The sequence below is a fragment of the Sphaeramia orbicularis genome, chromosome 16, assembly GCF_902148855.1.
Source record: "Sphaeramia orbicularis chromosome 16, fSphaOr1.1, whole genome shotgun sequence".
Lineage (NCBI taxonomy): Eukaryota > Metazoa > Chordata > Actinopteri > Kurtiformes > Apogonidae > Sphaeramia > Sphaeramia orbicularis.
The window spans coordinates 29862356-29885994 of record NC_043972.1 but is presented as its reverse complement, the minus strand read 5'-3'; the positions used below and the strand labels follow the sequence as shown (position 1 = coordinate 29885994).

The 23639-nt window shown below is 36.1% G+C and overlaps 1 long non-coding RNA gene across 1 annotated transcript; it reads right to left on the bottom strand.

Moving 5' to 3' along the window:
- Positions 1–178: 178 nt before the first annotated feature.
- LOC115436003 (uncharacterized) lies at positions 179–22896 on the bottom strand. Its single transcript, XR_003937763.1, has 3 exons — positions 22794–22896; positions 4043–4048; positions 179–189 (listed from the first exon to the last, which is right to left on the bottom strand). It is a non-coding gene; the product is annotated as an uncharacterized LOC115436003 (long non-coding RNA).
- Positions 22897–23639: the final 743 nt, after the last annotated feature.

Genomic DNA, 23639 nt, shown 5'->3' with positions numbered 1-23639 from the left:
TGTCTTTCCTATTTGTTCTTATCTATCTCTCCTTTATGTGAAGCACTTTATAACATATTGTTTTAAAAAGTGCTATATAAATAAAGCTTTACTTACTTACATTTACTCTGAGGAATTGAACTGCATTTGGACAAAAATAATAGATTGTGAATTCTGTTGCTGATGGATGCATCTGGTATTGTTTCCTCTCTCCATTGTCTTTACATTTACTTCAGGTGAGGAATGTGTCCTTTAAGGAGAAATGTGTTGTGCATACATGCCACCTTCAGTTATTATTTCCTTCCCTGCTTTTGCAGTCATCTAGATAGGAGTATTTACAACTGTGAAGTAGTAGACTTCTCAAGGAAAATGTATTTCCAACACTTGAGAACATAACACTCAGTCTTGATGTATGTGTAAGAGTGAAAATGGGAAATGCAAATAATAAGCAAATGTTCTGGGGTAAACGTAGCACAGTAATAGTAAAGACATGTTTATGACGAGGTTTACAGACATGGTTTTAGTGTTTTCTTACGTAATTACTGTATGATTGTTTACATATGCAAGTTTACAGTAATGTTAAGGTGATATTCTGTTATCAGGGATTCCACCTAGGGAAGGGAGACGGGGGATTAAGGAGGGAGACGAGCAGTGGAGTGTACTGTACTGTGGGTTGGAGCTCACTAAAAAGTTATGAGAAAGACCCTGTACCTGTTTTGACTGATTTATTCCTTCATACGCACACTCATGTTGCTTACATATGTATGTACGCATGTATGTATGAATGAAAAATGACTTATAATGAGTAGCTATAGTATTATAAGAACCAATAAATGAAAGTTTTAAACATAGGTTTTTAATTGTTTCATTGTCATTTGCAAAAACCTGAAATGATAATTTGACATTTTAGGCTCGCAGCATGATTCAACTGGACAAACAAAGATAAAAGCCTTGCCTCACAGTCAGCACAGTCAGCAGGGTCAAATGTTGCTTCCTATTAAAATATAGTAATATATATATTAAAACAAAACTGAATCAACCTTAAACCATCAATCTGTGGTACAAGGTTATTATCATTAACGAAAACTAACGAAATGACGACAACTAGAATTGAAAAAACATTTTCATTAACTGAAATAAATAAAAACTATAATTAAAAGAAAAAACGATAACTAACTGAAACTGTATTGTGTGTTTATAAAACTAACTAAAACAGATAAAAATTATGGATAAAATTCAATTCGTTTTCGTCTTTGTCAATGGTGGACTGATGTGAAATCAATTTATTTCACTTGAGCAATTTTAGCTGGAGGCATCATGTGACACTTCACGGTCCGTCACTTGTTGTTTAGAGTCGTCTTCTGGTCCCCACTCTACCTGGAAACATGGAGACTAAAGTTGGGAGAAAGCAGCAGAGTCCTGTCTGGGATTTATGTGAATATGACGGAGAAGAAGAGAAAAGATATGAAAAAACTAAAACTAATACTACAGGGTGTCCCATAAGTCTCCATACATTGGAGACATAATACATTCCATACGTATTTGGTTCTAACATGTATTTCTTTATATGTCTTCTTTATAGTTCTTCAGCAGTGGAGGACACGCATTGAAATGTGTTCCCGACAAAATGGCAGTCATATAGAGCATATTATATAAATAAAAATGGTTTATGTCAATAAACGTTTATTTTTCCTATGTATGGAGACTTATGGGACACCCTGTAGAACTAAGCATTTAGAAAAAAACAAAACTAATAAAAACTAGCAAACCTGCTCTAAAACCTAATTAAAACTAAGTGAATTAGAGAAAAAAAAGTCAAAACTAACTAAAACTAAACTATAATGAAAAATCCAAAACTATTATAACCTTGCTGTGGTATAAAAATGCAAAAATAACAAACACCGGCGAACACACTGGCTGTGTACATTTTCACAGAGATCTGCGGTTCCACTAGATTGACTAAGCCTCTGTATAAAGATATATTCCAAGTAGGTCAAGTTGTGACTGTATCACTTGACTGCAGATTAATTCCCTTCAACCTTTCCACTAAAGTGAAGCTCTCTAGTAAGTCTTAGATGAGATTTCAAGTTGTCAGAGTAGGAGTCATTTCCTCCTTATGCAGAGGAATCCCTTAAAAATGCTTTTCAGGTGATTTCCGTTGTATAGCTGCATTTTATTATAATTTTGTTAGTTTATTTACAGAAGCTAATTATGCCAGTTATGGATGGGCTCCTGGGGTGCAGATATAGGGAACTCTCTGTGCTCTGTTTTGTGCAACATTATTTATTGCAGACGTGCAATGACACCCAGTTGCTGGAGTCAGCTTATGCAGCTAAATGTTAAACAACAGCTCAAATTAATTTGTAAAGATGTCTGAGACCCAGTTCAGACCAGAGATTCAGAACACGAGCTGAAAACTTCTGCAGTGGTCTCCAACATACTGAAAGTCTGCCAGTTCACTCCGAGGCAATGAAATAAACTCTCAGCTTTTTATAGCTGTATGTAATTTGTAGTGTAGTGTATGTGTCATATAGAAATGGAGGAAGTAATAAAACACCAAAGGGTCAAGAAATTCACTCACCTATTCCTGTAGTAATTCAATTGTGTAGGAGTTGGTGTCATTTCTCATAAGGAGAGAAAACACCAACTGTGGTGGGATTTTACAGAGAGAGAGTGTCTGATGATAACACTGATAAAAAAGGATTTTACTACTGGGTGAAAAATATATGATTGTACCTAAATCAGATACACTGGTTCCAGGTCTGGAATCAAAATTGCTCCAGCATGTCAGCAATTGTAGTTATACACAAGTGAATCTACAGCTATTAGCAGCAAATCACACAAGAGTTGTATCAGTGTTTCACTTTAAATCACTGTGCCCTGAAATGTGTAAATGTGCAAATACAATCAGAAGTCTTTGTTTACAGTATTGTACAGCAAGTGTTTTAGCAATTGTATACTAACCTTAATGTCAACCTGGTTACTAACCCACCTGTTTTGGTGTTTTTCTTATTTCTATTTTTTTTCTTAATAATAATAATAATAATAATAATAATAATAATAATAATAATAATAATAATAATAATAATGATAATAATAATAATAATAATAATAATAACACTGGGTTACAAAAAATGTTTTTTGCAAGTTGTCTAGGTTTTTTCAACTGAATTAGGACCATTTTGCACCGCTAAATCCAAAAATGACATCTGTTTTTCTCAATCAGGTCAGGTTTTTTTGCTAATTTGATTTTGAAAAATTTGATCTTCTCACAAAATTGATTACATTTTTGTGACTTTATCAGTTGATTTTTTATATAGTTCTCACCCAAAATAGGTTTTAAGAGAAAAAAAATCATTTGATCACTTGATTCCTGTTAGGTACAATGGTGTATTCACCGCAGAGCAGCAGAATATGTCAGGCTTATTTTTGCAAGATCTTCTAGTCGAAGCCATTTCATTCACCTGTAATATTAAAAAAAACATTAATCATAAATTGGCAAAAGTAAAAGCTTCAGAACTCGTTTATTGCAAGAAATATGAAAGAATTTTGTATCATATGATGTGAAAATGTCCATAAATGTAAGCAAAAATGTTAAAAAGCCAATATGTAGCATAGTTCAGAAAGTTGACCTGATTGAGCAAAATTAATGTGATTTTTGGATTCAGCACACCAAAATTATCCTAAATCAGCTCAAAAAACTTAAACAATAAATTTGTTGTTGACCATTGTAATAGATTCGATTTCTATAGCGCTTTTTCAAGACACCCAAAGTGCTTTATATTATCAATCTATTATTCATTCACTCACACATTCACACTCTGGTGGTGGTAAACTAGGTTTGTATCCACAGCTGCCCTGGGCCAGACTGATGGAAGCATGGCTGCCAATTTGCGCCAAACAGCCCCTCCGACCACCACCAAACATTCACACACATTTATTCATCAGTGTGAGTGACACTGGAGGCAAGGAGGGTGAAGTGTCTTGCCCAAGGACACAACAGCACAAGACTAGAACAGAGTGGGATTGGAACTTCCAACCGCCAACCCTTCGGTTACTGGACAACCCACTCTACCTTCTGAACTGTGGCCTTATATTCTGTTTTTTCTGTTTTTACTGTTTTTCATGTTGCTGCTGCACTATAATTTCCCAGTTTGGGATCTATAAAAACTATCTATCTATCTATCTATCTATCTATCTATCTATCTATCTATCTATCTATCTATCTATCTATCTATCTATCTATCTATCTATCTATCTATCTATCTATCTATCTATCTATCTATCTATCTATCTATCTATCTATCTTTGACAAACAGATCTCTTGTCGACAAACAGATCTCTTGTCTTTCAGTTTCTCTCAGCTAAGGTGAAGCCGTACATCCCTGTAAGCCAGTTTGAGCATATTGTACGTTTGTTTGTTTCTTCTGGGACTGGATTACTGTAATTCATTAAATTACGGGTTGGATCAGTCCTCTGTCCACCGGCTGCAGATGGTCCAGAAGATGGGACCATATCATCCCTATATTGGCTTCCCTTCACTGGTTTACCGTCACTTACAGGATCCAGTTTAAGATTTTATTGACTGTTTTTAAGTGCCTGAATGGTTTGGCACCCTTTACCTTTCAGAGCTTTTAACTGTGCACATCCCAGCCAGAGAAACACGTTCCTCAAATTGCCTGCTTTTAGAGTACCAAGAACTTGCCAAAAGACAAAAGGCGACAGAGCCTTTTCTGTAGGAGGTCCAAGGCTCTGGAACTCTGCCCTAACATGTCACATGTGCACCGTCAATGGAGCACTTTAAATCTCTTTGGAAGACACACCTATTTGCACTGGCTTTTAATACAAGTGTGTGACTTATGTGTTTTATTCTTCTGATTGTGTTTTTAGATGCTATTTATCTTATTACTGTGTATCTGTTTGTTTGTTTTTTAATCTGTTTAGTATATCTTGTATTTATTCTTATTTTACTAGTTTTTCTTTTATTTTTTTAACATTCTTTTTATTGAACATTTTCAAAATTATAACAGTCCAGCACAGTACAGTGGTGATTTCTCACAGACTGCAAGGGAAGCTTGGCTTCCCCTAAAATTATGAAAATGAAATGGTTAAATATGTTCGGTTGTGTTGACATTTCATTGACTACAAATGTGTTAGAACACGTTCATCTCACAGATGAGTTCATTCAGAATCAGCTTTATCACAAATCAACGGACTCGATGTTGTTCACTTCTCATACATTCCCGTTGCGTTGTTTTCTCATACGATCTCTGCTCAGTGCATTTACCCGTAGACGCTCAGCGTCCATGCACTTCAATGGGACTGAGTGGAACAGTTTTTTTCATTGCCTCAAAACTGGACGGTAATTGGATAAATGCCACGATATTGTCCCGCCCCCGGATGCCCGGCGTCTCTGGGGGTGAATGGAGCTGTGGGCGGAGCTCGGCCGGGCTGGATGCCAGGCTTCCACATGCAGATTGGAGGATCAGTTGAAAGGCTGAAATCCCATTTGATTGACACCTAGTTTGAGATCTACTCCTTCACTGACACAGTTCAGTTTAATACCGTTGTGCATTCTGCTGTGAAATCAGAGAAACCACTACGAAATTACTCGTTCATTTCTTGCGCTGTAAATAAAACACACTCATTGTACTTCATTGTTTCAATTTAACATAATTTCAATGTTTTCTTGTTTAGTTGGTACCATAAGGTCACTGAGCATTTTCTTAAAAAGGAACAGAGGGCTGAATTTATGTTTAAATAACTTGACATTTTTTTGTTGTAAGCCGACAATGAGCTTCCCCTCTCTGAAAGACGAGCAGCCGCCACTGGCACAGTACGTATACAGGTTGTATGAAATATGTAGCAAATCCAAAATACATCCACAACAATGATCTCAAAAGTTTATTAGGTCTTTTTCAGGCAGTTGCAGTCTGAGTTCCCAGATCCTCCAGCACTTTGCCAAACTTTGCTGTAAAGATGTCTTTCTGATCATTATATAAAATCTTAGTCTTTCCAGTGACATATAGTCTGATATCAAAGACAAAGGCTTTAATATATCTTTCATTTGAATCTGCAGTTTTGTACTGCACTTGGGGCACTTTGCATCGTTTCAAATGTGCTACATAATTAAACTTGACCTTGATATTTTCTATGTGATCAAAATGCAGATGGACTTCAATACCTGAAAGAAAAACATAGTGCAGTCCCCATGTGCAGAAAGCTAGAATTTTCACTGAACCTGAGATTGGTGATTCTGTATCCTCCTCAAACGCTCAACTCTAGAATTAACAGCTTTAGATTCATTTGTGCAACAGGTGTAACATTTTCTGGGCAAGAATAGAGCCACAAATTATGTTCAACTCATTGAGGACCCGATAAAAGAATATGAACAGATTTGGAATTTAAAAAAAATAAGTTTATTGTCTAGTTTGGGTGATGTAAGTGATGAGCTTTGTGAACAATTTCATCAAGATATTTCTGGAATGGAAAACAAATACCAAGGGACTTCAACCTAAACATGATGGTGAATACTGTTGTTTCACAGCAGGAAACTGTCACATCCCACAAGCAAAAGAACAAATGCATGAACTATTTTTGACTGTCCTACTAATGTCTATTATCATTTGGCCTTAACCCTTTCATGCATAGTGGTCACTCCAGTGGACAGTTCTACAGCTGTTCTCTTGTTTATTCATGGATTTTGTTGTTTTAGTGTCATATCAGCCAACACAATACACTGCAATTGATAACATTACTGTAACTTTGCTGTTCTTGATAAACCAAATCTAACATTTTTGAGTGTAAATCAATTCCTTATAATGTTATTAGACTTTAATTAACAACAAAAGTGTTTGGTTTTTTTTTGGCATATTATCTCCATGAAGTGACTAGTATTAGAGTACACTACAAACAAAAAGTTAAGGATATTTCTTTTTTTTGTCTTTTTTTTGGTCATTTTTGCCATTTGTAAATAAAACTATGTCTGGCCATTAAAAAAATGTGTTTCAATTCAATTCACACACACAAAAAAAGTAAAAAGTGTGAAAAAATCCCAACTGAAAAAAAAAAAGCCCCCAAAAATGTTAAATATCCATAACTTTTTGTTTATAGTGTATGTTGAAATATGAGAAAACATCAAATTAGCAGCATTTAATGTTTTTATTTCATAGTTTTCACGTAGTATATCAGTAAATACATGTTTCATTGCTGTAAAAATTATACACACATTTTTGCAACTCCATGAAAAATAGCTTCATAAAAAAAAAAAAAAATAGTAATAATCTCATTGTTTTTTTTAAATGCCTGAAGAGGAATAAAGAAAAAAAATTTGATTAACGTTCTCATAATTCATGCATGAAAGGATTAATGTTGATATCTAGATACAAAATTAACCAATTCATTGTGACTGCTCAATAAAAGGCACTGGCACAAGATTGGAAAATAATTGTTTTTGTTGAAATCCTGACATGCTCGAAAAATTCTGACATCAGATCCAGATTCACCCTATCTGAATTAGTCAAGGTTAGAGACTTTTCTGTCAGTACCAGAAAGTTCGTTTTTAATGTCCTTTTAAGGGTCAGTCCACTAACACTGAGAAAAGTGTGACACTCAAACCAGCCACTGGTGATTTGACGAGATGGACCAGTTGACACTGTCACAGCCTTTACCTCCAATGTTCTAAAACGGTTTTGTCTCATCGTGATCTTTGTTTTTCTGAGCTGGACCTCAGAGTCTGTAGGAGACTCTGCAGTTCTATCTGATGACTTCAGCTATTCCTGTGGTGATTTAATAAATCCACTTATGCCTTGTGGCAATGTTTGTCCTGTTTTGTAGACTTTGCCAGTAGTTTGGTATAGTTTACACACTTCAGTTTGCACTTAATTATCCATAGAGGTTGTTGGTGTGACATCCCGCTTGTTATTCAACCTTTAATTTGGATCATTGTGACACTTTGTGAACTTGATTATATGATGCTGGTCAATGCACCCTGAGATAGTATTGGAGAAAAACTGGAGGAAAAGGTGAACATTTAAAAGGACAGTCTATCAGTGTTTCTTCATCTGAATTTATCTGCGTAAGTGTGTGTTTGTAAAGGAGTATAATTATAAGAAGTTGCATCCGAGCCAGCTCATTACACCAAACAATTTTAAATAACCTTGTTGAACTAATGTTTCATTTGCAACAGCTTCATAGTTCTTATGCACTGCAGTGGAAAAGAATATTAGAAAGCAAAGCAGAGAATGGGTTTCCCCTTGAAATGCTATTATTGTCTTATTGAATTCAGTTCAGACTTATTAATATGTTCTGCATCAGTATGCATTAAACTACGCCTGTATGAACAAAAGGGATGTTTCATACTCATGTGTATTTAAATGAATGTATTAGTTACTAAGATACTGTTACATTGAGCAGATACAAGAGTAAGAGATTCTCCAGTCCATCACATACTTTTAGTGGATTGAGTTGCATCGATTTTGTTATTGTTTTGCAGTTTTCATGCATTTCTCTTTAATTGGTGAAGACTAGATAATGCCACTGGTGATTTAATCTGAATAAGCATGGATATTTTTCCATTTTACCTCTGAAAGTTTCTATTTTTTGAAAGCAACTTTCAGCTGGTCATCTAAAGCCTGTCTCCTCTGAAATGACACAGCATCTGAGAAGATCCCTGAATTTATCTTTGCTTTGTAATTCTCCAGCAGAGTAAAGGAAGGAATGTTTAATGACACATCTCCAGCTCTTATATAGCTCCTCAGCAGGACACCGTCGTCCGTGTGCTTTTCTGTCTGTGAGACAAAGGATGCATATATTACTGTATTTTGATTAAAAAAAACTTTCTCCCCCCTGCAGTTTTTGCCATCTGATAAGTGACAACTTAATAGAGGGCTAGTTCCTGTAGGCCAACCCCACTGAGGAGAAACGGTGCTGTTTGTCAGAGCTGTGAGAACAATTCAAATTAGACAATTTAATTTGGTCAAACATGAGAGAGATGCCTAACACAAATTAACCAAGGGACACTGGCAGCCAAGGTTTATAAATTAAAATGCTTGACAACTAGTCTTTTAATATGTAACAGCACTATTGAAATATTACAGAGAAGCTACACTACCTTTAAAGCTTTGGGAAAATCACTACAACTGGATCTCTTTGCACAACAGTGTGAAAATCAACTATTCCTTTCTTTATGGTTTTACAGGGATTTCCTTGACTTGATGCATGGATTGTATTTGCTTTGAGATGCACTGTCAAAATAAGGAAATACTTGAATTCCTGGTTCAGAAGCAGCAGACTGTCCTTTTTTGCCCTCTGTTTCTCTGCATCATCCAACCAATACAAGCCGCCCACAAACGGCTAATCAACACATAAAAACCAGCTATATACCACCCTTATTATGTTTGTATTGTTGGAAGAAGATATAGACGTTATAAAAGTGTTTGTGTGCTGACCAAGAATGACTAAGTGTTTCCAGAGCTTGACAAATAGTGATCTATTTGAAAAATAACTTTTGTAAAAAATTGTCTTTGCTGACAAATAGTGAGAGATCCTTGAAAGGTCAACACAGAAACACAGAAATGATCTAAACAGTGTATGGTACACAGTAAGTTCACTCAGCGACTATTACTTCTACAAATACAGATGGCAAAGTCCAAATAGCCATCTGTCCACAATGTGTGGCACATAAAATTATACTCGTTCGCTGTGGGCGCTCTTTGAGATCCACAGGGTGCCGGCGGGACGACTGACACAGAGATGTGACAATGACTTTGTGCTGCTGTTGGATTGATCTGTCATTTTTAGCTCATACAGCTCAGCAGGTGTAAAAGCAGTTCCCAGGCAAAAACTGAAGACTGCAGATAGAACATCTTATGTCAGGTGTGTGTGCATGTCTGTCTTGTCATCACATGGAGGAGACATAACACCGTGGACACCGTAATGTAAATTAAAGGGTTCAGACTTGACCATTTTAATTTTCAGCTAATGTTATGGAAGAGCTGAATCAACTTATCGTATTTTCATTATAATCACAGTAATAAAGGAATAAACCTACAAAAGACTGGCTGGAAAACATTGTATAATACACATGCAATGTAGAAAAAAAGAAACAAGTTTGTGCCAAAATCCTTGAATACACAAACTTTTGGTCACAGAATTCCTCAAGTTTTACACTCTTCTCACAACCCACGAATAAATACTCAGCATGTGCACATTTGATGCCATAGCATTATCAGTTTAATGGTGACTGTGACGAGGAGCAGGATGATCTGGCAAAAACAAAACAAAACTATAAGACAGTCTCTTGAGGTAGAATTATTATTCCCAATGTGACTCACAATTGCATTCCCTCTTATTAAATGCAGGTAAGTTACAACTAAACTATAAATTCTACTTTTCTCTAATTTTCTCTGGTCTCCAATGATTTAGTCTGTATCTAAAGGCTTTTTGTTGACACTATCTAACTAAAACTCATTTTCGCTCTATATTATCTAGATGAAATAGACACTATCAACATTTTCTTGTACTACAGCTGCAGTGTTTCCGTGTATTACCTGACTGTGGTTCTAATTTGTCCCACAGGAGTTTTATAATGAATCAAAAACATTTTGCACATATCAGACTTCAAAAGCCAGACAGACGTACGGTAATGTTTCACTATTATTTCCTTAGAAGCAAAACAACACAGTACACAAAATCTACAAGTTGATACAGAATAAACCTGAACGCTTAACAGCAAACAGACGCTGGTAAAGTATTGCCATAAAATGAAGTAAACTCATTAACCTAGTGACCTGTGATATGACAGACCCATAGGTTAGTGCACCACTGTCTGTAAGATACTGCAGTTACCTTGATAAACAGATTATTTGAAGTAAAGAAAAGGAAAGTTTTGACAGTGCTGTAATTTATCGTTTTATTGATGCAATCATGATCTCTCTGAAAAAGCAGATAAGATCTATTACAGTCTACAATTGTCAGATCACCCGGCCCTGACCAGGGTTAATCTGTAATGACCTGACTATTTCAATGATCTCTTCAAGTGAATATCATACCAGTAATGATATTATTCCCCTGACATTTTCACACATCACTTTTTATTCATTGCAGAGCTCTCAACATATATTCATGCTACTAAAGAAACTTTACAACAAATAAAAGTGCTCTCCAGTCCACCTCTACATCTACTGTGTGAGTTCCTCACCACTGTCACATCATTTACCCAGCTATGTGTGGACACATACTGCACATTGCAGGGTTTTCTGGACAGGTTAGGATCAGGGCAAGGGTTAGACATGTTGTGGTTATACCTGGAGTTAGGATAAGTCACCATGAAACTGACTGTTACAGTGTGATAGGAAAGTCCAGAAAATGCCTCCTATTTACTTTTCCTAACCACTTTTTCTTGACCTTGGTGAAAAACATTGTGGGGTTAAAGGATCATGGATAGGAGAGTTCGTAAGGACTTGGGAACAGACATTGCTGTACTGGAAGAACATCACCATAGCTCAGTGATACTAGAATATCCTGAAGATGGACTATGAAAAGTGCATCTTGGGTACTTTTTCTGTAGTGGTCTTATAGTGCTATTTCATGCAAGATATAAACGTGGATATTGCAGTAAAAATGTGACGTCATTATCAGGGTTGTGCTAAACTCCAAAGTGCTGGGAGATGGGAAGTTTCCAACATACATTTAGGTCAAATGCATTGGAAGGCCTGTCCAAGCCGGAGGTCCGAGTTGCAAAGTGGAGTCAGATAGAAGTACCCTGACCTCACTACGGACTACAATGTGATGTCAACACAACAATGGCGGCGCACAGTGTACAAGTGCGCAATGTATAATTAGCTCATCCGTCATTTCGGTTCCTCCATCTCATTTGCGTATATGAGAACACTGGACTGTCGACAGTCAAAATGCCTCTTCAGTATGAAAGGAAATAGGAGCTTAGATCTGCAATCTCCATATTTATTGTTTATGTTCAACATGGATCATCTGGAATGCTTTGAGGTGGGATGTAGTTAACTCCAAGTGAGATATATTCTACCTCCCAACACTTTGTAAAGCAGCATTAGAACAAATCCAGCCACTGGTAGTCCTACTTCTAGTTCTGGTCCCAAGTCCAAGGTTTTGCATCAGTAAGGGTATCCAGTATGACACTGCTGCCAAGGACAGGATTAGAAAGCTCAAGTTGGACATTTTGGAGACAAAGTGGGAGATGTCAGATTTAGATGGCTCAGACATGTGCAGGGGAGAGATATTTTATAGATGTGGAGGACTGTGATGGCCACAGCCACACGTTGAGTAAAATCTCCACAAACACTCACCGCCTCATTCGTTTCAAATCATTATTTCCATAACTGGGGTCAGCACCGCATGGTGTTTTTAGTTGCATTCAATCATTCATTAAACATACACAGTTTAGTTAATTATGTATTTGTTTATTTCAACCTTACATTGGTTTTATAGAGTGCACCAAGGTTATAATAGTTTTGGATTTTTCATTATAGTTTAGTTTTTAGTTTTGACTTTTTTTCTCTAATTCAGTTAGTTTTAATTAGTTTTTAGAGCATGTGTGCTAGTTTTTATTAGCTGTCGTTTTTTTCTGAATGCTTAGTCTTAGTTTAGTTTCAGTATTAGTTTCAGTTTTTTCATATATTTTATCTTCCATCCTATTCAAAGAAATAAGTGAAGTAACCCTGGACACTTTATTTGGGGGTGGGGTTAGGGCAGCTCTGACTGAACACAGACACAAACACATGTACAGCACCATGGATAAATTCTCTATAGCAGGTTGGGGGGGTAATCCATACACAATGTCACTTACATGAAAACAAAACTGAAACTTTCCATACTTTGATCGTTGGCCTCCCGACTTCTATTCCTCTCTTATACCGCTGATCTGAGACGAAACTTTCACATGTTCTATCCTATATCAGCATCGACAAAGACGAAAACTAAGGGAATTTTATATATAATTTTTATATGTTTTAGTTAGTTTTGTAAGCATACAATACAGTGTCAGTTAGTTATCGTTTTTTTTTTTTTTTTCTTTTATTTGAGTTTTTATTTATTTCAGTTAACGAAAATGTTTTTGCAATTTTAGTTTTTGTCATTTCATTTATTTTCGTTAACGATAATAACCTTGGAGTGCACATACATAAAAATTGTAGGGTGACCATTAAATCTGTTGTTTGTGTTATGTTTTGTTATATTAATCCCCTGTTCTTTGGTTTGAGTTATCAGCTGTGGTGGAGTGTCCTGTCCTGATGTGGTAAAAGGTGTGGCCAAGGGTGGAGCGGGACTAAATACTGCAGCCACCTCATCAGATCGTACCATGTGCTGTGATCTCATGGGGGGATTTAGCTTTTAACAAAGCTTTAGTTCAGGGGTGTCAAACTCATTTTAGTTCAGGGGCCACATTCTGCCCAATTTGATCTCCAGTGGGCCGGAACAGTAAAATAATAGAAATAATAGGAATGATAGGATAAAAACTTATGAATAATGTCAACGCCAAAGTTTTCTCTGTGTTTTTGAGTGAAAAAATTAAAAGTCTATATGAAAATATTTACATCTACAACTGTAGTTGAACATAACTTGAACAAATATGTACAACCTGAAAATACTTAAGAAAACTAAGTGCAGTGTTAACAATATTACACCTTAGTTTATCATTTATACGTGTGCATCTCAACTTGCAGATCACAGTGGATCTACAAATACACACATTTAATAACAGGCAGAATATTGGTAAAATTCCACATACTACTTTTAAAACATTTTAGGTTGTTCATATTTGTTCAGGTTATTCACATTTTTTGTAAAAGGCTAGTTTGTAACATTCTGATGCAGTTTTCCTTTTTTTTTTTTTTTTTACACTAAAACAATGAGTTTTCATTATTTATAGGTTATTTTGATAGTATTTTACTGACCTGACCCACTTTAGATTGAACGGACCTAAAATGATTTAAACATCTTTGATTGTTAATATCTTAAGTGTAATTTTTGCATTTCACAAATTCGTCCCACGGGCCAGATTGGACTCTTTGGTGGGCCGGATTTGGCCCCCGGACTGCATGTTTGACACCTGTGCTTTAGTTGTATTTAGATATAGTTAGTGCCTATTTTGTTTTCCCCTTTTGTGGTAGATGACTTGGCCAAGCCACTATATATGGCTTTTTTCTCATTGTGTTAGGTCAGTTTGGTCAGCTCATCAGTTCATGTTCTCAGCCTTAGCTGTTATTATTTGAGTACAATTCTATTATGTTGACCTGTTTCATGTACTCAGTTGTTAAAATTACAATTAGTAACCTGGGCGACACGGTGGTGCAGTGGTTAGCACTCGTGCCTCACAGCAAGAAGGTCCTGGGTTCAATGCCAACACCAGTCGACGGGGGGTGGGACCTTTCTGTGTGGAGTTTGCATGTTCTCCCCGTGTCTGCGTGGGTTCTCTCCAGGTACTCCGGCTTCCTCCCACCATCCAAAGACATGCACTAATAGATTAATTGGTTAATCTAAATTGCCCATAGGTGTGAATGTGAGAGTGATTGTTTGTCTCTGTATGTCAGCCCTGCGATGAACTGGCGACTTGTCCAGGGTGTACCCCGCCTTCGCCCCTATGTAGCTGGGATAGGCTCCAAGCGACCCCTGTGACCCTAGTGAGGATAAAGCGGGTTCAGATAATGAATGAAACAATTAGTAACCATTTTTGAATATTTTAGGGGTAAATAAAAACCCAGATCTGAACTGCTTGGTCCCTAACAAGGACATCCAGGTAGAAGATGCAGAGACAGGGTCAGATGGAAGCAGATGAGTTGCTGTGGTCTAAAGGGAGTAGCTGAATTAGTAGTAGATCAAGGTTAGAACAGTTATAGGCCTAAATTAAAGCTGAAGCTGCACTAATACAGGGTGGGGAAGCAAAATTTACAATATTTTGAGGCAGGGATTGAAAGACAGTGTATGACCAATTAATTTATTGAAAGTCATGAGAATTTATTTGCCACAAGAAAATTTACATCATAGAAAATGTTTTTATTCTATGTGTCCTCCTTCTTTCTCAATAACTGCCTTCACACGCTTCCTGAAACTTGCGAAAGTGTTCCTCAAATATTCGGGTGACAACTTCTCCCATTCTTCTTTAATAGTATCTTCCAGACTTTCTCGTAATAGTTTTGCTCATAGTCATTCTCTTCTTTCCATTATAAACAGTCTTTATGGACACTCCAACTATTTTTGAAATCTCCTTTGGTGTGACGAGTGCATTCAGCAAATCACACACTCTTTGACGTTGGCTTTCCTGATTACTCATATGGGCAAAAGTTTCTGAAAAGGTATGGATAATAGTGTTAGGTATGATTATGACATCAATATATGTTTGGTTTCAAAACAATTGACGTAGTGCCTGCTGAGAAAAAACAACTAAATGTTCATTGTAAATTTTGCTTCCCCACCCTGTACTCACTCATCTTTCTCTCCAGTCATATTTGTTGTATGACTCCTGAATTGACACAATTATATCAAAATACTAACTATGCAAAATAAGCATAAAGCTATAAAAGATGGTGTAGTCAGTGTCTCCTGTGCTGAAGGAGACAATAAAGGAAGCATGCTTTCCTTTGCATTTAGACATTTCGTACAGCACTCAGATACGTCTGGGTCATTTCACTCAATTAGGAACCTTTCTAAGCAAAAATGAATATATAGATGCAAAGCAAGTCAATGGAATAAACCTAAATGCACATAAACCTCATGTGTATCTGTATGTGTGTGTGTGTTGGCTGTGGGAGGCAGACATAGCCGTGTTTTGTCTGTAATGGTTTTTTTATTTCTAATATTTGTTTAGTCCCCACTAAATGATACATAATGTACAATTACCCTGAAGTAGACAAAACAGGGAAATAAAACTCTACCTTCCCTCCTGTGGGGTGATACATTATGATTACACTGCCTAAATGAATGGGCTCATTAGAAGCAGGCAGAAACATGCGTTGGAACACATTTCCTCTTGTCGGGCCACTGAACCATGGCCACAAAGCTTTGTTTTATTAAAAGGTAAGACAGCATAAGACCACCAAAACCAACCAAAAAACCACAGTCATAAACACCTCACAATACAAAGCCATCTGTGCTCTCTGAGCCCGAGACCTGAAGGAGAAAAAAAGCTCCACTTCTTGTCAGATAAAGCCATTATTCCACAAGGATGTGTGACTTTCTCAGAGGATGCTTTTGAGACAACACTGATCCATACTCCAATAACTGCTTGTGTAAGTACTTCTCTTCAGATACAGCGTTTGTTTGTCAGTATAGTCAGTCACTAATTTAAAGCTTATAAATAAACCGCTTTACAAAAAAAAAAAAAAAAAAGGGTTGTACAAAGCCATTAGCAGTAAACTCTAAGTGATAGTGTCGATGACTGACAGATTTACAGAGAAGGAAGCCCACCTTCCATGGACCTGAAATAAAGAAGAGGGACTGTGCTCCCGCTGCGCCTCCCAAAGCTGTCAGGATTATTTATGAATGTAAATACTGCTTCCTCTGCCTAGTAATTACTTTAAGAGTGCTCTTCAATTAGAGTAGCTAATTAGTGTTTATCGTGTTTATGTTTTTCCTACCCTCTCTCTTTTTATGTGTTTGTGTCTCTCTATCTGAGGCCTTGCGTTTGCTGTCATCGCAAACATTCGCTGCAGAAAACTCTGCCCGTGTAATTCTTCACTTGAATATAAATTAATGATGTGGCATAACTTAATATTTAAATGGGTTTTCTTTGAAGTGTATGAGTCATTGGGCTTATCTACTTGTGCTCTCCTTGACTCGCAGGACGCCACCAGGGAACAATCGGCTGCTTTCAACTTAAGTTTTATTTAAAAACATGAACACAAGGGTTTGACCCTCAATAAAAGGCTGGGACTGTTCTTGTGTTCACCTTCTGCTCTGGTAATTGTACTGTATCTTCTAATTCTACAGTACAACGGTATGTCGGAGTAACCTTGCTCTATTATTTACTCTGATGGAAACCGTCCTTACAGTCTTTTTAGAGGAGAAACCCCACCGATATATATACGATGCATGTGCTTATGGGATTTAGAAAAAGAACAAAGTGTAAAAAAAAAAAAAAAAAAAAAACTATGTCAAGGGTTTTAAAATGCTTGCATCTCATTAAAACATAAGTAATTATCTATCCTAACAGTCTGGATTTGTTTATAGGAATCATATAAGACATTTTTAAGTTTACTAGTAATACAGTATGAGCAAAATAATGACTAAATCAGGGACAGTTTTTGTAAACAGATGCGTCTGAGCTGAATCTGTGAGTCTCAGTCTAAGCCACAGGTGTCAAATATTCAGCCCAGGGGCCAAATCCAGCCCACCAAAGGGTCCAGTCCGACCCTTAGGATGAATTTGTGAAATGCAAAAATTACACTAAGATATTAACAATCCTTTTAGTTCAGGTTCCATATTCAGACCAATTCAATCTCAAATGGGTCAGATCAGTAAAATACTATCATAATAACATATAAATAATGACAACTCCAAATGTTTCTCTTTGTAAATGTAAATATTTTCACGTATTTACACTAAAACAAAGATTAATATTGCAAAAAAATGTGAATAACCTGAACAAATATAAACAACCTGAAATGTCTTAAGAGAAGTAAGTGCAGTTTTAATAATATTCCACCTGTTACTAAATGTTTTGTGTATTTGTAGATCCACTGTGATCTGTAAGTTATAATGTACATGTGGAAATGATAAACTGAGGCAGAATATTGTTAAAATTACACTTCTTTTTTCACTTTGTTCAAGTTTTTCAAATCTTTTGAAAGGATAGTTTGTAGAGGTAAACTTTCCCATGATGTAAATTTACTTTTTCACTCTAAAACATAAAGAAAAGTTTGGCATTGACTTTATTTATATATTATTATGCTATTATTTTACTGGTTCGGCCCACTTCAGATCAAATTTAGCTGAATGTGGCCCCTGAACTAAAATGAGTTTGACAACCCTGGTCTAAGCAGATATATTTTACCAGCAGCTCCTTTTCCACCAGTGTGAACCTGGTACTGGTTGTTTTGCTGCTGTTAGCGTAAGTTAGTTGGTTGTGCTCATGGACCTTGTAAGAACCACTTTGTTTTTCCCTTGGAGTTTTATTTTTTTTTATCCTGTTTGTATCATGTCATCGATGACATGATATTTAGGAATTTACAAGCACAAAAATATAAGATTCAAAATATTTATAGTCACATGAAAAGTAATTAAACATGTTTTCCTGTACAATTAAATTCTTGCTTTGCTGTCCACGGAATGGCAAACATATAAAATAATACAAAATAAAAAATAAAGAGTGCAAATGTAAATAGTACACCTGTACAAACTGAAAATGTAGTCAAGTGCAGTTACATGGGTCAAGTATTGGTACGTATTAATAGCAGTCCATGAATCAAAGAGCGGAGTCGAGTGTGAAATGAAAATATGATCAGTGCAGAGTCAGTGAAGACATCTCTGTAACCATGAACAAGCCCAGTCCTGTAGTGATTTTCATCTCTTTTAATACTTTTTCGCACATTGTGAAACAAGAGAAAAGTATCGCATACAACAGCCTTTTGGTGTTGGATTTGTGAGCCATGCCAGACAAGAGATGAGTGTCACTGAGCTGTTTCACACAAAATAAGTGTTCCTTTACTATCTTTATGCTAGATTTTTTTGACTTGTAGAATGATTTTTTGTTACTTTAAATACACCTGATAACATAATTCAAATGGGATTATGAAATTAGCTTTCTTTTGCTATTGACTGCCTTTTTTTCCCCAGAAGTGATGACAATGTTGTAAAGAAACGTAATATTAATGTTCAGTTCAGTTTTCAGTTTAGTGATTTATTGCGAGCATGCAATGAAATTTAACATATATGCACTTGCAAAACATACATAATAATACAAATATCAAGAATCATAACAATCTTAGTCAGAAGAAAAGCACAATAATTCCATTTACATGCCCGAAAAGGGGTGGGAAGAGTATAACTTATTTAATCCCACCCCCTCTCCCTACAATATTATTAATAATATATGTCCCTCTTCCTTTTACATTACTCTTCTATATTTATATATCTGTGCACACACACACAAACACACATACACACACACACTCATTCATCCATATATGAGTGTGTATATATGTTAGCTCTTATTGGTTTCAGGTACAAATACCGCAGTTGTTTTTGTCACTCAGTGTATTTTTGATATTTTGTTCATGTGTGAGTGTGGTTTTTTTGTCATGTAAAAATTTGTCAAGATAACGCCTACATGAAAACTTGCTTAGTTTTCAGAGATCTGCAGCATTGGAGGCTGATGGAAACAATGCAGGAGTGATGCTCTGTTTTTCTCTTTTTCTTTGAATTAGACCACAGGTGTCAAACATGCGGCCCGGGGGCCAAATCCGGCCCACCAAAGGGTTCAATCGGGCCCCTGGAATTAATTTGTGAGAAGCAAAAATGACACTGAAGATATTAACAATCATTTTAGGTCAGTTCAATCTAAAGTGGATCAGACCAGTAAAATCCTATCATAATCATCCTATCGTAATAAGCTATAAATAATGAAAACTGTAAATTTTTCTCATTGTTTTACTGTAAAAAAAAAAAAAAAAAAAAAGTAGAATTAAAAAAGTAAAATTGCACAAAAATGTTGACATTTACAGACTAGCCTTTTATTAAAAAAAAAGTGAATAATCTGAAATCTCTTAAGAGAAGTATGTGGAATTTTAATAATATTCTGACAGTTATTAGATGTTTGGTGTATTTGTAGATCCACTGTGATCTCTAAGTTGTGATTCCCATGTATAAATGATAAACTAAGACGTAATATTGTTAACATTGCACTTATTTTACTAAAGAATTTTCAGGTTGCTCATATTTGTTCATGTTATGTTCGAGTACAATTCATAGATGTAAACATTTTCATTACGGAATTTTACTTTTTCACTCAGTTATTATCGATACAATATATATTATTTTACTGGTCCGGCACACTTTATATCATATTAGGCTGTATGTGGCCCCTGAACTAAAATGAGTTTGACACCCCTGGATTAGACCCTAAATGGTAAAAAAAAAATAAAAATACTACTCTACTTCCTTTTTCTAATCAGAGGCCTGAAATAATTCGTATGATGCTGTAGACTAACAAATTGTTGATGCCTTTCTGGAACCAGTCTACATTGGAAAAAGAGAAGAACAGGACAGAAAATAAGCCCAGTAATGTTTTCATTTCCCTTCACATTTATTCTATCCCAGCCTCCACTGCATGTATTGACTTTAATACTGTGTCATCAACACTCTGACACTGAATTTATTTTGTTTCATATTTAAAGGTCACATTCATTAAAATTTAACTACAAGATTATTACTCAGTTTATGTCAAAATTATGTATAAAAAAAAGGTAGGGTGAGAAAGACAGACAATAAAAAGCTGATCTAACTCAACTAATCTTTATTTGACTGTTCGTGTGCATGTTTCATATGTATTTAATACAGACTTGGTTACAGATTTAGACAGATTTGTATGCATACAGGTTCTTGGTTTAGCCTTTTCAGACATGAGCTAATAGGCTGGGACATGTAGAAAAAGACAAGGACAAACAGGCGGTAAATCCTCTATAGGATGTTCTGCACAGTGTGTTTTCTGTAGACCATAAGGCACCTGTCGCTTTAGTGTGTTTCTGTGAGTAATCTTCCCATAGCAGTTGGCTGTGTATGTTAAGTCAGCATCCTCCTCCTCTTCCTCCTCCTACATTAGACTCCTTTCTGGAAAATAGCAAGACAGACTCCCAAACTGATAAGAGTTTAGAAATTTCTTAAAAGAATAAAATTAATTCATATTTATAGATCATTTTTACAACCACAACATCGGTATGCTGCTTAAAAAATAAACACATTGAATACAACAAATAAAAAATAAAATTGCTCAGAAAACACTAAATATTATCAAAACTGCATGACATTTAATTTCTGAAGTTTAATATACACTGATTAGCTGTAATATTATGACCACTGATGAGTAAAGTGGTGTTAATGTTGATATTGTTATTGTAATGGAACCTGTCAGTGGGTGGGACCTATTAGGCAGTAAATGAACATTTAGACCTCGAAATTAATGTGGTAAAAACAGCAAAATGGGCAAGAGTAGGCATCTGAGCAACATTCTTGTCAATCTTTTTATTGAAGAATTAATCATAAAAACATCCATTATTACAATTTGTCCAAAAAATCAAACACAGAGTAAACAAACCAAAAGTACAACAAAAGAAAGCAAACATAAAAAACACACATTTTAACAAACCTCATCCACCCCCCATCCCAGGACTTATGACTTATCACACCAAAGGAGGCCACATCAATTCTAACTATATTCAGGTTGAGTTATCCGTATATTGTTGAAGGGGGTGCCAAATCTGATTAAACTGGTGTAGTTTATTGAATAAGAAGTACAGGATTCTCTCCAGTTCAGAGAGTTTAACTATTTCTTCCAGCCATTGTTTTTTTTCCAGAACAACAAAACAAGTCTTTTTGCTATGATAGGCACCTGAGCAACTTTGACAAGATAGAAATTGTGATGTGATGTGTCACTGGGTCAGAACATCTCCAGATCTTGTTCATTCCCAAAGTGGTTAAAGTGGGTAGGACCTTCCAAAAGTGGGTTAAAGAAGAACTGGATCTAAACCAATGGAGCATCTATGGTCAAGGTCAAGGTAAACTTTATTAATTGCCCCGAGGGGCAATTTGTTCTGCAGCCAGCAGTATCACACAGACAACAAACCAACAATAAATACAATAAATAGTCCATTAAAGACAATAGCACTAACATTACAAAGAGTTATTCAGCAGAACAATGGCTGCCAGAACCAAAGAATTCCTCATCCTATTGGTCCTACATTTAGGAATGCTGTAGCTGCGACCTGATGGAAGCAACCTGAACTCATCATACAGGGGGTGACTGGGATCATCAAGGACTGACTGAGCCTTCTTCAGAGTCCACCTCTGGTACAACACAGTCAGGTCATTGAGTGTGGTACCAGCCATTCTGCTGCACACTTTAGTGATGCTCTGCAACCTGTTCCTATTTTTAAGGGTAAGCAGCCCATACCAGCTGATAAAAGAAAAGGTCAGCACAGACTCAATAAAACAAGAATAAAACATATGAGGGCAGAACATGATTACCACTTGTCTAATATAGTGTAGTTTCCCCTTTTTCCATAAAAACAGCTCTGACAGGCCTACAGGGTGGGGAAGCAAAATTTACAATATTTTGAGGCAGGGGTTGAAAGACAGTGTATGACCAATTAGTTTATTGAAAGTCATGAGAATTTATTTGCCACAAGAAAGTTGACATAATAGAAAATGTTTTTATTCTATGTGTCCTCCTTCTTTCTCAAAAACTGCCTTCACACGCTTCCTGAAACTTGCGCAAGTGTTCCTCAAATATTCGGGTGACAACTTCTCCCATTCTTCTTTAATAGTATCTTCCAGACTTTCTCGTAATAGTTTTGTTCATAGTCATTCTCTTCTTTCCATTATAAACAGTCTTTATGGACACTCCAAGTATTTTTGAAATCTCCTTTGGTGTGACGAGTGCATTCAGCAAATCACACACTCTTTGACGTTTGCTTTCCTGATTACTCATATGGGCAAAAGTTTCTGAAAAGGTATGGATAATAGTGTTAGGTATGATTATGACATCAATATATGTTTGGTTTCTAAACAATTGACGTAGTTCCTGCTGAGAAAAAACAACTAAATGTTCATTGTAAATTTTGCTTCCCCACCCTGTAGACTCCACCAGACCTCTGAAGATGTGCTGTGGCATCTGGAGTAAGACGTTAGCAGCAGATTCCTGAAGTCCTGGAAGTAGAAATGCGGTCCTCCATGGATCGATGGATGGATTTATTTGTCCAACACCTCCCATAGATGACCAACTGTCCTGAGATTGGGATGTCCATTTTTGGTCTGTACTAACCACTGCAGACCAGGAACACCCAACAAGACCTGCAGTTGTGGAGATGCTCTGACCCGGTCATCACCGTTAAAATATGGACCTTGTTGAAGTCACTCAGTTTCTTATGTTGCTGTTTCCAACACAACAGCTTCGAGGACTTAACCCTTTCATGCATGAATTATGAGAACCTTGATCAAGATTTTTTTCCTGAGTGTTTTTATTCCTCTTTAGGGATGAAAAAAACAACGTGATTGATTTTTCTTTCTTTTCTTTTTTTTTTTTTTTTTTTATGAACCTATTTTTCATGGAGTTACAAAAATGTCCATTCAGCTGGACACCATTCGGTTAATTTTTGAAGCTCAGAAACATGCATTTACTGACATACTGTGTGAAAACTATTAAATAAAAGCATTTTTAACCTCCTGAGACCCAGTAATACATTTTTGTCCTCTGTAGGGGACAAAAGTTTGACAGTTTCACTTAAAAAATGCTGTCCGTTGTAAAGGACATTCCATTAAAAAAACTAAATGAAAATTATTTTTAAAAATGTCTTGGAAAACAAACAAACAAACAAAAAAAATGTTGTATTATGTACTTTCCAATCAAGACAATTGTTTAATGGAAAAAAGCAAAAAATTTCACTTTCCTGGGTCTCAGGAGGTTAGTGCTGCTAATC